Genomic DNA, 19,749 nt, shown 5'->3' with positions numbered 1-19,749 from the left:
TTCCTTCCCACAAGGCATAAAGGAACTTTTGAACAGATTTTGCATAATCAACTCGAAGGCGAGGTTATACCATTATCCCAATGGTAGACATTTCTCCGTTTTGTCTAAAGACCCGCCAGCGAACACTTGCAATGGTAGAATTCTACAAAAAATGGTAGATTTTTTACTGTTTGGTATATTGGTAGAATATACGATGTTTTGGTAGTTTTTGCAAAACTTTCTATACAAATAAAATTTTGACAAAATTTTCTATAGAAATCAAATTTTGACAAAATTTTCTATAGAAATAAAATGTTGACAAATTTTTCGGAGCAACTGCAGTTTATGGGCCCCTCACCGAATTGCGTAAATTTCATATATGTTGTGTCATTCGGTGAGCTGATTCCAACGAAGTGACCCATGGCCGGGGGAAGTACCCGGGTCTTAAGATATAGCCCTCGAAAGGGTAAAAAAACTTGATATATGTATCTCCATTGTTTTTTTTTCCGGCCTGCGTAAGCCCACGTTGGACTCTGTTCATAGGAGAAAGTTTTAAACCCCGACTGAAGAAGTCTTACGACCACTTTCCCCCCTTGCGTTAATACTTACAACATAAAACAATTATTTCAGTAATAATAAATTTTTTTCCTACTCAGAATCAAAGCTCAATAACTTTGCTAAAAGTAGACTATGTTGTGCATCAATTGAAAGGCCAGAATGTAGGCTTTCTAACTGTGTAAAAAATCTTAGGGTATAATCGAAGACTTTTTTAGATACAACGAAAATATTAAAAAAATGAGGGTAAAAATTTTCTTTTTTTATCCATACCTCCAAAAATAAGTTTATGAAATATGTTTTGCGTATAAAAGTGCATTAAATAAGCTTTCATAGGATACCAATTTTGTCCATATAGGCCAAAAACCAAAGGAGAGATATCAAGTTTCTTGACCTTTTCGAGAGCTATATCTCAAGACCCGGGTACTTCCCCCCGGCTATGAGTCACTTTGCTGGAATCAGCTCACCGAATGACACAACATATATGAAATTTACGCAATTCGGTGAGGGGCCCATAAACTGCAGTTGAGCCAATTTTTCTATAGAAATAAAATTTTGACAAAATTTTCTATAGAAATAAAATTTTGACAAAATTTTCTATAGAAATAAAATTTTGACAAAATTTTCTATAGAAATAAAATTTTGACAAAATTTTCTATAGAAATAAAATTTTGACAAAATTTTCTATAGAAATAAAATTTTGACAAATTTTTCTATAGACATGAAATTTTACCGAATATTTTTATAGAAATAGAATAGAAATTTTCTATACAAATAATATTTTGGTAAAATTTTCTAGAAATAAAAGATTGACAAAAATTTCTATAGAAATAAACTTTTCACAAATTTTTTTTAGAATTAAAATGTTCACAAAATTTTCTATGGGAATAAAATTTGACAATATTTTCTATGGAAATAAAATTTGACAATATTTTCTATAGAAATAAAATTTTGAGAAAATTTTCTATAGAAATAAAATTTTGTAAATTTTTTTTTTTTAAATAAATTTTCACAAAATTTGCTATAGACATACAATTTTGACATAATTTTCTATGGATAAAAAATGTAGAAAACTTTTTCTATGGACATACAATATTGACCAAATTTTCTATAGACATAAAATTTTGACATAATTTTCTATGGATAAAAAATATAGACAACATTTTCTATAGAAATAAAATTTTGAGAACATTTTCTATAGATATAAAATTTTGACAAATTTTTCTTTAGAAATAAAGTTTTCACAAATTTTTCTTTAGAAATAAATTTTTCCCAAATTTTTCTTTAGACATGAAATTTTGACATAATTTTCTATAGACATGAAATTTTAACAAAATTTTCTAGACATAAAATTTTAACAAAATTTTCTAGACATAAAATTTTAACAAAATTTTCTAGACATAAAATTTTGACAAAATTTTCTAGACATAAAATTTTGACAAATTTCTCTATAGAAATAAAATTTTGTAAAAATTTCCTAAAATGTTGACAAAATTTCTATAGAAATAAAATTTTGATGAAGTTTTCTGTAGAAATAAATTTTTCACAAATTTTTCTTTAGATATAAAATTTTTACATAATTTTCTATAGACATGAAATCTTGACAAAATTTCTATAGAAATAAAATTTTGACGAAATTTTCTATAGAAATAAAATTTTGACAAAACTTTCTATAGAAATAAAATGTTAACAAAATTTTCTATAGAAATAAAATTTTAAAAAATTTTTTTATAGAAATTAAAATTTGAAAATTTTTTCTATGGAAATAATATTTTAAAAATTTTCTATAGAAATGAAAGTTTAACAAAATTTTCTATAGAAATGAAATTTTAACAAAATTTTCTATAGAAATAAAATTTTAAAAAATTTTTTTATAGAAATTAAAATTTGAAAATTTTTTCTATGGAAATAATATTTTAAAAATTTTCTATAGAAATGAAAGTTTAACAAAATTTTCTATAGAAATGAAATTTTAACAAAATTTTCTATAGAAATAAAATTTTAACAAAATTTTCTAGACATAAAATTTTGACAAAATTTTCTATAGAAATAAAATTTTGTAAAAATTTTCTATAGAAATAAAATGTTGACAAAATTTCTACAGAAATAAAATTTTGATGAAGTTTTCTTTAGAAATAAATTTTTCACAAATTTTTCTTTAGATATAAAATTTTTACATAATTTTCTATAGACATGAAATCTTGACAAAATTTCTATAGAAATAAAATTTTGACGAAATTTTCTATAGAAATAAAATTTTGTCAAAACCTTCTATAGAAATAAAATTTTAACAAAATTTTCTATAGAAATAAAATTTAAAAAAAAAATTCGAAAGAAATAAAATTTTAACAAAATTTTCTGTAGAAATAAAATTTTGACAAAATTTTTATAGAAATAAAAATTTGAAAATTTTTCTATGGAAATTAAATTTTAAGAAAATTTTCTTTAGAAATGAAATTTTAACAAAATTTTCTATAGAAATAAAATTTTGACAAAATTATATAAAGACATAAAATTTTGACATTTCTTTAGAAATAAATTTTTCACAAATTTTTCTTTAGATATAAAATTTTGACATAATTTTCTATAGAAATAAAATGTTGATGAATTTTTCTTTAGAAAAAAATTTTTCACAAATTTTTCTTTAGATATAAAATTTTTACATAATTTTCTATAGACATGACATCTTGACAAAAATTTCTATAGAGATAAAATTTTGACAAAATTTCTATAGAAATAAAATTTTCGCAAATTTTTCTTTAGATATAAAATTTTGACATAATTTTCTATAGAAATAAAAGTTTAACAAAATTTTCTTAGACATGAAATTTTGACAAAATTTTCTATAGAAATAAAATTTTGACGAAATTTTCTATACAAATAAAATTTTGACAAAATTTTCTACAGAAATAAAATTTAAAAAAAAAATTTCGACAGAAATAAAATTTTAACAAAATATTCTGTAGAAATAAAATTTTGACAAAATTGTCTATGGACATAAAATTTTGACAAAATTGTCTATGGACATAAAATTTTGACAAATTTTTCTTTAGAAATAAATTTTTCACAAATTTTTCTTTATACATAAAATTTTGACATAATTTTCTATAGAAATAAAATGTTGATGAATTTTTTTTTAGAAATAAATTTTTCTCAAAAATTTTTCTATAGAAAAAAAAATTGACAATTTTTTCTATATAATTAAAATTTTGACAAAATCGTCTAAAGACATAAAATTTTGACAAATTTTTCTATGGACATAAGATTTTGACAAAATTTTCTATAGAAATAAAATTTTAACAAAAATTTCTATATACATAAAATTTTGACAAAATTTCCTAAAGAAATAAAATTTTGACGAAATTTTCTATACAAATAAAATTTTGACGAAATTTTCTATACAAATAAAATTTTGACAAAATTTTCTACAGAAATAAAATTTAAAAAAAAAATTTCGACAGAAATAAAATTTTAACAAAATATTCTGTAGAAATAAAATTTTGACAAAATTGTCTTGGGACATAAAATTTTGACAAAATTTTCTATAGAAATAAAATTTTGACAAATTTTTCTTAAGAAATAAATTTTTCACAAATTTTTTTTAGATATAAAATTTTAACAAAATTTTCTTTAGACATACAATTTTGACAAAATTTTCTATAGACATGAAATTTTGACAAAATTTTCTATAGAAATAAAATTTTAACAAAGTTTTCTGTAGAAATAAAATTTTGACAAAATTTTCTATAGCCATAAAAATGTTGACAAAATTTTCTATGGACATAAGATTTTGACAAAATTTTCTATAGAAATAAAATTTTAACAAAAATTTCTATATACATAAAATTTTGACAAAATTTCCTAAAGAAATAAAATTTTGAAAAAATTTTCTATAGAATTAAAATTATGGTACAATTTTCTCAAAATTTTGGTAAATTATTTTTGGCTTGAGTAGCACCAGTGGTTATAATGCTTGACCTTACTTCAGGATGACTTATACATTCAGGCCATTGTAATGCCACAAATGTAAGCCCTTCGGATTTCGGAAAAATATTAAAAATTCGCAGTATGCATTACTTCACCATATTCACGTAAATAAAATCACCAAAAGCATAGATCAAACTATAATAAAATTTGTCCAATAGAATTTCCATTCATTTCCTGTCTCCTATAAAATCCGATAACACCAGAGATATTTCAGTAATAGAAAAATTTTACCAATCACATATCCATGACCAACATTCCTATCTTGCCTTGCCAAGTTCTTGCACAATTGCTTAGCTATAAGAAAAAAATAGAACCCTTCAAACAATATAAATTCTTAGTTTGCCATAGGTGACTGGTTTATCGATTGTAATGTGGTCTTGCTGCCGGTATTAAAGCTGGTGCTGACACTTCAAGGTGTGTCTCATGACTTGTGCGGCTGCATTTGGAATAAATGCAAAAATTCTTGTTCTAAACTCACTTCAAACTTCACTTGACTTCACTACAATTACGAATACCAACCTCACAATGCATACATGGTGGTTCTGGTGGGTCTTGGGTAATTATTATTTTGTCCCTCGCTGATTTTCCATATCCCTCTGTCTACCATGAAATTGATTAGATAATTATGGCATAAATGCTGGGCCAGGCCAAAACAACTGACCAGACGTCTTATTGGTTTACTTTTATGATTAACTTAAGTGGGGAGCAGGGTATAAAAAAATGAGGTGTAATGGTAACATCTGGAAATACATTGAAGCTTAATTTAATTTAATTATTTTTGTTACTATAATTAAATTAAAATAACTCGCATATAAATTTACGTGATTTTTTTTACTGTAAAATTTTATTATTTATATTTGATTTATTTATTTATCTATTTATTTATTTTTGAAGTGTATATATCTTAAGTATCCAACACACATTTCCTGTTGCAGTTCTCATTTGATTTTGCAAAACCATAGCCTTTTAGAATTTGCATATTGACACAATAAAATTTTTTCGAGTTTTTTTTTTAGTTCTTTTGCTTGCAGCGGAATTATTTAAAAGTCCAATCACGAATGCATTGTCAAGACAACATTTGTCATTTGTTTAAATTACTTTTTTCTCTAGCCATTCTTGTAGTGATTGTTTGGAAAAACGCCTCTTGTAAATACACAACTGTTGTCATTTGGCCAAAAGCCGTTTGGTATTATGTTAGTTCAAACTTTGAGGGTGTTAAAGATCAAATACTTTAAAAAAATATAACATTCGAATTATGACAGGTTAGTACATAGATCACAATAAAATTAAGGTGGGATCATAGTAGAGCTGAGTGCTTGCCGTGATCTAGAAATAGAGGTGGGAGCAGAGAATGAAGCCGCCGAGTCGCGCCGCCGATTTTAGCCGTCGCCGACCAGTTTTTAGCTGTCGACGCCGCCGCCGAATACGTCGACTCATCTCGACTCAAATTTAGCCGCCAATTAATCTAAAACATTGATTTATATCAAAAAAATTAATAATATTTGTTATAGTTTTTGCCAAAATTTTGAACTTTCCACCTTCAATCAATTCGTATCAAGTTGCTATAATAGTTTTACAAAAATTTAGCTCAAAAAATTTTAATGAAATGTAAATTTGATTGTACGATTGGTTGTACAACTAATCTCATTACAATTCGGAAAACTTCAAATTGATTTTATAATAGATAATTTTGCGCCGCCGAATAGACAATTTTTTATCGGCTTAGCCGTCAAGCCGCCGCCGCCGGAGAGAAAAATTTAGTATCAGCCGCCGCCGACAAAAATGGGTCGGCTTCATTCTCTGGGTGGGAGTTAGAGTTTTTTCTCTCATATTTTTTTTTTTCTTTATGAGCTAAACAAATTAATTTTTTACTACACCTATATATAATTATTTTTTTTTTAAAGAAACCTTATCTAAAAAATTGTTTCAATTAATTTACATTTTTGTTTTATCTAAGATATAAAATTTAAAATAATTATACCAATGGTAAAACTAAAATTGTATAAAAAATTTCCTGTATTTTCTAAGTAAATTTTTCACCATCAAACCGCCATGTTTTGAAATGTAAATCTGACACAGTAAACAAATATTTTTTGTCTTCAGTCACGAAATTAATTGACCCAAATAATTTTTAATTGAAATGTCTTCAATCGCAGAAGACGACAAAAAATATATATTTTTTAATTATTTTATTTTAATTAAAAATTCAATGAAAATATTAATTGAAAAAATATTGGTGATATTTTTTTCTGTGTATTCATGTAAATGCACAATTTTTTTCTGATTCAATCACGAAATTAATTGATCCAATTAATTTTTTAATAAAAAGGTCTTCAATCATGAAAATGATAGTATCAATCACAGTTTTAATTTAATTTTAATTTTTTAATTGATTCAATTAAAAATTTAATTGATGTTGATTGCGAAACTCAATTAATTTTTTTTTTAGTAAAAAGGGTAAATATTTTTAATTACTTTCTGAATTCGCTTAGAGTTTTTATTTGGATTAACAATTGATTTTTTAAATAGATTTTTAATTAAAAATTTAAAAAATATTCATCAAGTTTTTTAACTGACTTAGTCTTCCGAATTTGATTTAAAAATTAAATGTATCAATTAATTCTTTAATTAAAAATTTTAAAATTTTCAATCATTAACTTAATTAACTTAATGTTTCTATCTTGATTAACGCCCATTTTCATGAAGCTCCGTTAGTGCTGCGTTAACTAACGAACTTTTAAACCGTATTATGGGCATAGCTACCATCTTGCGTATATATTCCATATGCCAGTTAGGAACTTAACTGCCGAAATATTTTCAGTTAAAGTTAACCGGAGAGACGATATTTGGAATTTACTTTCTGTTAACTGGCAGTTAAAGCCTAACGGAGCTACATGAAAATGGCCGTAAAAGGTATTATATTTAACCTCAATTAACTTTTTAATTGGAAATATTTTGGTGATATTTTTTCCTGTGTATTTGTGTAATTAATTTTACCACTTGCTGCCAAGCAAAAGAAAATCTTTGTAATATCTTCGAAAAATATTATTTCTTCTCCTCCCATCTCTCATGTCACTGCCTTAAAAAAGGATTTTGATCCTTTGGAATTTCTAAATTTCTCTCACATTGCCTTTGTGTCTGCGAACTTTCTATTAAAGTTTAGTTTGTTGCATGTACTGTTTATTGTTTTGCCAAGACTGTTAAGTGTCAATAACTTTCTAGTAGTAAAATATGCATTCAATGACAAAAATCATCATCATAATCATCATCATCATTTATTTATGTATTAAGATGACATTGACATTTACAACAAAAGTAATTGCGAAACAAATAGCTCCAGGAATAGAACACAGTGTTGAAAAAAAAAAACCTGCGCTCATATATGTATAACAATAACTACAAAGCCATTGACCGAGTAAAAAAATCCCTTATTGTGAAGTGGAAAATGAGATTTAATCGAAAAACAAAAATAATCTTAATAACAAAGAAAGGTTGAAATATAAAATCACACAAGAAAAATGCAACGAACAAAAGACAATTATTGAACTTTGAATTAATATGAATTAAATATCTGTAACTCTTAAATAAAGACAAATATTCTTGTTTTTAAATGATAAGATAGAAAAATAATGGTAAAATAAAATAATTTACCAATAAGTTAAAAATATAAAATAAAAAAAAAAATAATATTTGATTTTTAAATTATAAATTAAAAAAAGATTTAAAAAAAGATACTTTCGGATTTTGAGAGAGGGAAAGACAATATACGTTTAACTTAGCTAGATGAATTGATATAGGGAAAATAAAACAAACCCCATATTGAGATGGACATCTACAATCGGAAAAAATTCAAATCATCTATGTGTGCTGCCAAATCTAAAAATAAAATAAATTTTGTTGAAATTACACTATTGTACAGATTCAAGCCGTGTACAAAGATATAGTGTGTTGGATTACAAAACAAATAATTCCATAAATATAAACAGAGAGGGAGGGTGAGAGAGAGCATAGTGGTCACTCGAGCTAACAATAATCTACCAAAATTTCAAGAAAAATTTTACCAAAAAAGTACTAAATAAAAAATCATATTTTCCAGTGTTTGATCAATTTTTTGTGGTTATTATGAAAAAAAAAAAATGTTTCTTCAAAGGAAGTATCTTATTATTTTATTATTTTTTTATCACTCCTAATAGCGACAATTTATTTGAGTGTTTAAATATCCCTTGAATTGTAAATGCCATGATATAATTATTTATAAGGTAGCCTTAATTCATCAGGTGACTTTAATGGGCTCATTAAAACGTCAAAACTTATTGTTGTTATTGTAGTCAAAATTGTTGTTGTTAAAAAATTAAATTGAAATTATAAATTCGGAAATAACTCAAATAAAATTGTGACAGATTTGCCTATAGAAATAAAATTTAGAGAAAATTTTCCATAGAAATAAAATTTTGACAAAATTTTCTATGGAAATAAAATTTTGACAAAATTTTCCATAGAAATAAAATTTTAACAAAATTTTCTATAGAAATAAAATTTTGACAAAATTTTCTATAGAAATAAAATTTTGACAAAATTTTCCATAGAATTTAGTTTTAACAAAATTTTCTATAGAAATAATTTTTGACAAAATAAGATATAGAAATAAATATAGAATAAAAATAAGATATAGAAATAAAATTTTGACAAAATATTCTATAGATATAAATTTTTAACAAAATTTTCTGTAGAAATAAAATTTTTACAACATTTTCTTTAGGAATAAAACCACGACCAAATAAAAAAAAATTTAATATTTTTCACTTTCGTTTTGTTTTCCACAACATTAATAAACATTTCTCATGAGTGATACAGAATTCAAACAAATATTTTTGTATTTACTTTTTTCTGACATTGTGTTGAGCTTTTTTTATATTTTTATTGTTATTTTTGGGCTGGTGAGGTTACCTTACAAATAATTGTACCATGGTAAATGCGTCGAAGTTTTAAATATTTGTAACCTACAACAACAAGAGAAAGTTACTACTTTGACTTTGATGTTATTTTTACAGAAAATTTGTCAAAATTTTATTTCTATAGAAAATTTTGTCAAAATTTTATTTCTATAACAAAAAATTTGTCAATATTTTATTTCATCATGGTTTTATTCCTATAGAAAATGTTGTCAAAATTTTATTTTTATATTTTATTACTATTGAAAAATTTGTCAAAATTTTATTGCTACAGAAAATGTTGTTAAAAATTTATTTCGATAGAATATTTTGTCAAAATTTTATTTCTATAGAAAATGTCAAAATTTATTTCTATAGAAAATTTTGTTAAAATTAAATTCTATGGAAAATTTTGTCAAAATTTTATTTCTATGGAAAATTTTCTCAAAACTTTATTTCTATAGGAAAACCTGTCACAGTTTTATTTCTATATAAAATTTTGTCAAAATTTTATTTCGATAGAAAATTTTGCCAAAATTTTATTTCGATATAAAATCTTTTCAAAATTTTATTCCTATACAAAATTTTGTCAAAATTTTATTTCTATAGAAAATTTTGTCACAATTTTATTTCCAAGAAAATTTTGTCAAAATTTATTTCTATAGAAAATTTTGTTAAAATTAAATTCTATGGAAAATTTTGTCAAAATTTTATTTCTATAGAAAATTTTGTCAAAATGTTATTTCTACAGAAAATTTTATCGTGGTTTTATTCCTATAGAAAAAAATTGTCAAAATGTTATTTCTATATAAATTTTAATTCTATAAGAAAATTTTGTCAAAGTTTTATTTCTAGGAATATTTTATCAAAATGTTATTACTATAGAAAATTTTGTCAAAATTTTATTTCCATAGAAAATTTCTTCATGGTTTTATTCCTATAGAAAAAAATTTTATTTCTATGGAAAAATTTTTCAAAATTTTATTTCTATCGAAAATTTTGTCAAAATTTTATTTCTATAAAAAAAATTGTCAAATACTTATTTCTATAGAAAGAAATTGCCAAAATTTTATTTCTATAGAAAAAAATTGTCAAAATTTTTTTCTATATAAAAAAATTTTGTCAAAATTTTATTTCTATGGAAAATTTTTTCAAAATTTTATTTCTATAGAAAATTTTATATCTAAAAAAAATTGTGAAACATTTATTTCAAAAGAAAAATTTGGCAAAATTTTATTTCTATAGCAAATTTTGTCAAAATTTTATTTCCATAGAAAATTTTATCATGGTTTTATTCCTATAGAAAATTTTGTCAAAATTTTATTTCTATAGAAAAAATTTTGTCAAAATTTTATTTCTATAGAAAAATTTTGTCAAAATTTTATTACTATAAGAAATTTTGTCAAAATTTTTTTTCTATAAGAAATTTTTTTAAAAATATTATTTCTATAGAAAATTTCGTCATAATTTTATTTCTATATAAAAAATTTTGTCAAAATTTTATTACTATAAGAAATTTTGTCAAAATTTTATTTCTATAGAATATTTTGTCAAAATTTTATTTCTATAGAAAAAATGTCAAAATTTTATTTCTATAGAAAATTTCGTCATGATTTTATTTCTATAGAAAATTTCACCATGAAAATTTTGTCAAAATTTTATTTCTGTAGAAAAAATTTTCTCAAAATTTTATCTCTATAGAAAATTTCGTCAAAATTTTATATCTATAGCAAAAAATTTTTCAAAATTTTATTTCATCATGGTTTTATACCTATAGAAAATGTTATCAAAATGTTATTTTTATATTTTAGTGCTATAGAATATTTTGTCAAAATTTTATTTCTATAAAAAATTTTTGTTGAAATTTTATTTCTCTAGAAAATTTTGTCAAAATTTTATTTCTATAGAAATAATAAGTGTTTTCAGTTTCCAGAAAACACGACTCATTTTTAATACATACACACTTTGTTTTGCTTATTTTAGTTCATTTCATTTTCTTTTACTCTCAAGGAAAGTGTTATTTTAGCGTTTCAATAATACATTTTTATAAAGTTTTCGGCTTGATAGAAAAAGGTAAATAATTTTAAATTAAATCATTGAGAGAGTTATATCTTTGTTTTTTATTATATATCCACGTGTAAATTTAGATAAATCAGCTTGGAGACAAAACTTGATATTTTGCGTCGATTTGATAAAGGAGAGAAGGCTGTAGATATAGGAAATGCTGTTGGCCTGAATGTGTTCACAGAACATGCGGAGTAGAAGTTGATAGTACAACAGCTGTTCGCCATGAAATTTCTGATTTAGCTAGAGAATCTAATTTTGAAGGTATGGAGGAGAGTGATATAAATGAACTGCTATTGTCTAATGAAGAACTGTTGCAACTGGAACTTCAATTTGCTAATGAAGAAGATGACAGTGATTGTTCAACAAACATCTGCAAAGAACAAAATTTGACATGCAAATAAATTTCCAAAGCGATGTGTTTGATTGATGAAGCTATGGAAATTTTTATAAAAAACGATCCTGACAGCGGAAGGAGTCTTAAAGTGCCCCAGGCGGTAGCCTCTGATATCAATTGCTACAAGGAAATGTATTTTACATTGAAAAAGAAAGCAGTTCAGAAAACATTGAACCAATTTTTTGTGAAAGAGAACCGATGTACAGCCACTATCACCTCATCAGACAGCGTTTAATTTTTATTTTGCTTTTGGTTATTAATTGAATTTTTTATTTTGCTTTAATTGAACTTATATTATTTTTGTTATTCTTAGGAATTAAATAAAAGTTTACATTTTGTTTTGTTTCTTAATTACTTTGTTCAATTTTTTTTTTTTTTTTGAAAGAGTAGTACTTTCGTAATCCTGGAACCTATCTCCAATCTTTGCATGGTTTGCCATAGAAACTCATAATTCACTTTGCGTCGTTTCAGTTTGCGTCGTGTTTTTTTGGAACGTATATGCGACGCAAAGCGAGGTCTAGGTGTATACTAATCAATTTTAGTTTTGGATTATTCGAAAAAATTGAATATTGTTCTGCACACATACAGTTTAATCATTTTAAAATTTCAGACACTAAGTTAGTCAAGGATCATTTCGAATTAAGTTAATATCAATTTATTAAACTTTATATCAAATACATCCTTGCGATATCTTCAAAATCTATTTTAAATCTTGTTTTAGTTTTTAAATACATAAAACAATTTATTCTAACGGATGACAAAAACACAATACTTGCTGCACATTTCATTATTTTAAATGTTTTCAGTTATAAAATCTAACAGTAACCAAGGAATAGTTTAAACTAGGTCGATATCAATTCAAGTTTCAAGTTTGGGACTTCATTTTTAAACACATTTTTGGAAGAAGTTTTTTATTCATCTTTCTGAAATATAAATTAAAATTTTCACTTCTAATTTTATTTCAAAAATTTCCGCTGCTAAACAATATTTCTTCACATCACTTATGAGTCAATGACTTTCAAACTAGTCGTCTTAAGCAAGGATCACATGCATTAAATATTCAATATATGCTAGTAATATTCAAACATTCTACGGCATTCATGTCATCAACATTGTAGTTCTCGTTTCCTTCTCTAAGCCGGATAGACCTGATGACCATGTTAATGGGAAAATGTTGCAATTGTTGCAAATATTTTTGTTTGCTTCAAGTTATGCAGCAAATTAAGAAGACGAAGTATAAAAAACCAAATCACCATGGAAATCTAGCACCATAAACTATTGAACATTTAGAGGAGACGAGAAGACACGGCCAGAAAAACAAAAAACATGATTTTCAACAGGTGCGTCCATTATGGTCAAGACAAGTTTCCATATTTTAACTATTCACACATACAGCTACACTCCCATGTATAGAAATTGGCTAATGGTTGTCGTTTATAGCCTTCTGGGGACGTCTGTCGAAGTCGAAGAAAGAGACATTCATTGGTATGTCCAATCTTCACAATTGACACAAGGTATTTTTTTCCCATTCTATATAGAATCCGGGGAGGAGAAATCTATGCCATTTGATTTCTTGTTTCTAATGCCTGTGTGAGGCAAACCCCAATGAAGAAGAAAAAAAACTGCAACATTGGCAGAATGGAAAAATGTTGTCCACTTTGGTTTCATTTCAACAGCAAACGTTGTTGTTACTAATATTATCGCTGGTAGGGGTGTCGTTACAGAAAAATCTCAGAAAGAACATAGTTGTATGAGAAATTAATAACTAAGAAAAATTATTTCTTAATTATCATTTAAAATATACAAATTAAGAATAAATTAGCAATTTTTTTATTCCATCAAACATTATTGGAACAAAGGAAAAACAGTAAAATCAAAATTCCAGGAAATTTTAATTTTAATTAAAAATTATTTATTTGCTATTATTGTGATAAAAATAATTCCAAATCTCGCAGATTACAAACATTATTGAAGCACTCAAATTTTTGGGCTGTAATTATAGAGCCAGAAATATGAGGGTGCCTTTAACTGCGATTAGAGGCCATACAACGTACAGTAGGAGAAAAGATGATTCAATTTGTAAGAAGAAAAATTCCCAAATGTTTTCTACATAAGGAGTTAGCATAAAGGGCCCAAAATTGAGTTATGTCTCCCAGCCAGATCTATACTAAAAGCTATGGAAAGATTCATTCGCCCGAATCGAAACATGTACAGTCCAGGCGTGTATAGATGTGTATCTTGCGATTTCTTTTCAATGACTCAATTAATCATGTTCCTTAATCTAAATCTGTCCATAAAGCTCGATTAATAATTGTAAAATTAGATATAATGCATTTGGACGTTAATTGCCTGTTTCGGTATCAGGCTAACATGAAATATGATATTGAATATATAGAAAATTTTGTCAAAATTTTATTTCTATAGAAAAGTTTGTCAAAATTTTATATCTATAGAAATTTTTTTCAAAATTTTATTTCTATAGAAAATATTGTCAGAATTTTACTTCTATAGAAAATTTTGTCAAAATTTTATTTCTATAGAAAATTTTGTCAAAATTTTATTTCTATAGAATTTCTTTTCAAAAAAAAATTTTTTTATAGAAAAGATTGTCAAAATGTTATGTCTATAGAAAAGTTTATCAAAATTTAATTTCTTTAGAAAATTTTATTTCTATAGAAAGGTTTATCAAAATTTAATTTCTTTAGAAAATTTTGTCAAAATTTTATTTCTATAGAAAATTTCGTCAAAATGTTACTTCTATAGAAAATTTTATCAAACTGTTACTTCTATAGAAAATTTTGTCAAGATTTTATTTCTATACAAAATTTTATCAAAATTTTATTTTATTTATAGAAAAGTTTGTCAAAATGTTATTTCTGTAGAGTATTTTTTTTTTTCAAAATTTTATTTCTTTAGACAATTTTGTCAAAATTTTATTTCTTTAGACAATTTGGTCAAAATTTTATTTCTATAGATTTTTTTTTTTTAATTTTAGTTCTATAGAAAATTTTGTCAAAATTTTATTTCTATAGAAAATTTTGTCAACATTTTATTTCTATAGACAAAATTTTCAACATTATATTTCTATAGAAAATTTTTTCAAAATTTTATTTCTATAGAAAATTTTGTCAGAATGTTACTTCTATAGATTTTTTCAAAATTTTATTTCTATAGAAAATTTTGTCAACATTTTACTTCTATAGAAAATTTTTTCAAAATTTTATTCTTATAGAATATTTTTTCAAAATTTTATATCTATAGAAAATTTTGTAAAATTTTATTTCTATAGAAAATTTTGTCAAAATTTTATTTTTATAGAAAATTTTGTCAAAATTTTATTTCTGTAGAATTTCTTTTTCAAAATTTTATTTCTTTAGACAATTTTGTCAAAATTTTATTTCTATAGAATATTTATTTCTATAGAAAATTTTGTCAAAATTTTATTTCTATAGAAAATGTTGTCAAAATTTTATTTCTGTAGAAAATTTTGTCAAAATTTTATTTCTATATAAAATTTTGTAAAAATTTTATTTCTATAGAAAATTTTGTCAAAATTTTATTTTTATAGAAAATTTTGTCAAAATTTTATTTCTATAGAAAATGTTGTCAAAATGTCACTTCTATAGATTTTTTTTCAAAATTATATTTCTATAGCAAATTTTTTCAATATTGTATTTCTATAGAAAATTTTATTTGTCAAAATTGCATTTCTATAGATTTTTTTTCAAAATTTTATTTCTATAGAAAAGTTTGTCAAAATTTTATTTCTATAGAAAAGTTAATTAAAAATTTAATTTCTTTAGAACATTTTTTCAAAATTTTATTTCTATAGAAAATTTTTTCAAAATTTTATTTCTATAGAAAATTTTGTCAGAATGTTACTTCTATAAATTTTTTTTTTCAAAATTTTATTTCTATAGAAAGTTTTGTCAACATTTTACTTCTATAGAAATTTTTTTCAAAGAATATTTTTTCAAAATTGAATAGAAAATTTTGTCAAAATTTAATTCTATCGAAAATTTTGTCAAAATTTTATTTTTATAGAAAAGTTTGTCAAAATTTTATTTCTGTAGATTTTCTTTTTCAAAATTTTATTTCTTTAGACAATTTTGTCAAAATTTTATTACTTTAGACAATTTTTTCAAAATTTTATTTCTATAGATTTTTTTTTTCAAAATTTAATTTCTATAGAAAATTTTGTCAAAATTTTATTTCTGTAGAAAATTTTGTCAAAATTTTATTTATATATAAAATTTTGTAAAAATTTTATTTCTGTAGAAAATTTTGTCAAAATTTTATTTCTATATAAAATTTTGTAAAAATTTTATTTCTGTAGAAAATTTTGTCAGTATGTTACTTCTATAGAATATTTTGTCAAAATTTTATATCTATAGAAAATTTTGTCAAAATTTTATTTCTATATAAAATTTTGGCAAAATTTTATTTTTATAGAAAATTTTGTCAAAATTTTATTTTTATAGAAAATTTTGTCAAAATTTTATTTTTATAGAAAATGTTGTGAAAATTTTATTTTTATAGAAAATGTTGTGAAAATTTTATTTCAATAGCAAATTTTGTCAAAATGTTATGTCTAAGAAAATTTTTTTTGACAATTTTATTGCTATAGAAAATTTTGTCAAAATTTTTTTCTATTAAAAATGTTGCCAAAAATATATATTTGTAGAAAATTTTGTTTTTATAAAAAATTTTGTCAAAATTTTATTTCTATAGATTTTTTTTCATAATTTTATTTTTATAGTAAATTTTGTCAAAATTTTACTTCTATAGAAAATTTTTTCAAAATTGTATTCCTATTGAAAATTGAAGTATCTACCCAAACAGTTAAAAATATACCATTTTTTGTAGAACTGTGGCAACCGTGCTTACGTACCAAGTTCCAACCAGATCGGATGAAATTTGCTTCCCTAGGAGGCTCCGCAAGCCAAATCTAGGGGTCGATAGTCTTCCACGGGATCTACATAAATTAATTTACTATTTTAAATAAATTTAATTTAAATCATTATGATAAAAATATCAATTATTAAAACAATCCAGAATTTGAATAAAACAATTTATGTAGCCCCTTACATACTAAACATTTTAAAATTTTCAGTCCCTCATATTTGTTTTTAAACTGTAGTAATTGGAATTCTGAGATGCGGGCAAATTCATTTTAAAAAAATCAAGAAAATGTTATTATTATTTACTTTATTAATTACATTTTAATTATTAATATAATTTATTTTTTTTATTTAATATTCTGACCAATTTTTTTTCAAATTTCAATAAAATTAAAAACACTGGAAAATTACATTTTTAGTTTAAAAATTCCAAATCTTGGAAATTATGAAATATTTTTACAACAATCATAATCCCAGGGGAAATTAGTTTTAGTTAATTTATTTTTATTATTTTTTGAAAAAAAAATAAAAAAAAAAAAAAAATATATATATATATATATATATATATATATATATATATATATATATATATATATATATATATATATATATATATATATATATATATATATATATATATATATATATATATATATATATATATATATATATATATATATATATATATATATATATATATATATATATATATATATATATATATATATATATATATATATATATATATATATATATATATATATATATATATATAATTTAAATTATTATGATAAAAGTATCAATTATTAAAACACTTCAGAATTTGAATAAAACAATTGTCTAAAAAATTCCAAATACTAAACATTTTAAAATTTTCAGTCCCTCATATTTGTTGTTAAACTGCAGAAATGGAAATTGTGAAATCCAGGAAAAGCAAATCAAATCAAAATATATTATTTCCCATCCTCATATCGAAAATCCCTACATGCAATTGTTCATCTTCATCCATATTTTCATCTCTATATTGGAAATGCTTAAAAGCAGGCACTTAGATTTCCATGACATGGCATGGACATGGTGTGTGGCTAGCTGACTGGCCATGTTGCCATGTTCTATTTTTGTTGTCTGGTGTCATTTGAGTCCAGTTTTATCACGTTTTCAGATTATTGACACTTAAATAATTTCTGTAGCGCTATCACACTTGGCTTTGTTACTGTTGGTGGTGGTGCTGCTGCTGTTGTCTCTTTTACATTCGTCGGTCTATCCGTCAGTCTATCTGTTTTCTGTTTTTTTTTTATTATTTAAACAGCCTGAATGGTGTCGCACCACTGGCTGACATCGTTGCAAATGCAGTCGTGAGGGTGTGGTGTAGTGGAGCAGTGACTTGTTATTCGAATACATATTTCTATGGTTAATATCCACTGATGTTGATATCTCGACATAAAGTGGCATTCAGAAATCTATACTTCTCAAGATTATCACCACTAAAAGATATATTCGGCAGTAGTCTGTTTAAGTTGTAATTTGTATCTTTAAGAAAAAAAAAAATGGGATTTTAATTCAAGGACTTTATTAACTTTGAAACGAATGATGGGAACTATCAAGATTTTTAGGCACAGATTAAAGGTTCGTGCTACGTAACTGACATTCCAGAAGAGCACATGGCCATCTTTTGCCCGAAAGTTAGGGCATAACAATTAGTGCAATGAGTGTCCCATATTGCCAAAGAAAAATGTGCTATTTCCCCATGATGACCAACCGTCACGCCTCCCCCCTATCCATGGGTAAATTTGTCGAAATTCCCATCTTAAGAAATTTAGCCATAGGTTTTACTCGCAATGTAAAATCGATGACATTTAAATTTACACGGTTAGCATGCCCACCGTGATACAAAGAGTCGTGGGTTCAATCCCAGTTTCGATCATAACAGTGGATTATCCCCTCTGAGTAATGCTGATGGCATTTCAGAGTGTTTCAAAGTTACTCAAAAAAATCGAGCAGCAATCACCAACTAGGTTAATCTAAGCATATGTCCGTCCGTCCGTCTGACCATCTATTTATTGTTACGAACAATTTTCCCATGCGATCTTAATGCCATTTTTTAATGAAAATTTCTCTGTTCCAAAAGTTCTAATTTTTTTTTTTTTAAATTTTTCTAAAAAAATCAAATTTATCTCACCTTAAGTCTTTTGTTGGTAGGAAGCATATGTAAATATATCCACTTTCGAAAAAATAAAACATCTGAAAATAGAAGAAAAAAAAATACAATTATTTAATAAATCATGATTTCTTCATTAGTATTTGAATTCTTTATAATGTCCCCGCCAACAAATTAAATTAATTAAAAATTTATCTTAATTAACCATAATAATTTTGTATAGATTTGTTTTGTTGATAAGGGAAATTTTTTAAATTTTCCCTATTCTAAAATTTACAATGGAAATTCTATACAAAACAACATAGTATATGTTTCGACAAATTAATGAGCAAATGACCTTCATTATAGACAAAAATATATATGTTTAATTTAATTGCCTTAGAGAAGTGCTTGTAAAGCCGATGTGATGGATGAATTGCCATTAACGGCAAACATTTTCACTTTGTAAATCGAAATAAGCCAACGAAATAAAAATAAAACAAAGTAAAAAAAACTTGCAAAATTCAAAAATACACTCAAGACATTCTTAAATAATTAACGCAATACGAATACTTAAGTACACTGGAAAAATTTATTAAAAAATATCTGGATAGATGAAGAATACCAACATAGGAAATGTTGTAAAAATTTTATTTCTATAGAAAACTAGCGTAACCCGGCCCGCTTCGCTGCGCCTCCCGAAGCATATTTTCGTTAATCTTTCGATCTGGCACAAAAACTGAAATACTGATTAATCGCTCCATACACATGTCGAGCAAATTATAAGCCCCTCTTCCC

General features: G+C 24.0%; 1 protein-coding gene across 3 annotated transcripts in view; it reads right to left on the bottom strand.

The window, feature by feature from the left end:
* Positions 1 to 19,749, bottom strand: part of Hr39 (Nuclear hormone receptor FTZ-F1 beta) — a 105,186-nt gene that overhangs the window by 20,132 nt on the left and 65,305 nt on the right. For 2 of the 3 annotated variants that reach the window (XM_075293428.1, XM_075293429.1), the window contains one exon: positions 18,994 to 19,055. The exons of the other annotated variant lie outside the window; for it this stretch is intronic. The gene's annotated coding sequence lies outside the window, so the exon portion shown is untranslated. The remainder of the gene's footprint in view (positions 1 to 18,993; positions 19,056 to 19,749) is intronic. 3 annotated transcript variants of the gene reach the window in all.

Source organism: Haematobia irritans, chromosome 2 (assembly GCF_050003625.1).
Source record: "Haematobia irritans isolate KBUSLIRL chromosome 2, ASM5000362v1, whole genome shotgun sequence".
Taxonomy (NCBI): Eukaryota; Metazoa; Arthropoda; class Insecta; order Diptera; family Muscidae; genus Haematobia; species Haematobia irritans.
This window is presented reverse-complemented; position numbering and strand designations above follow the sequence as displayed.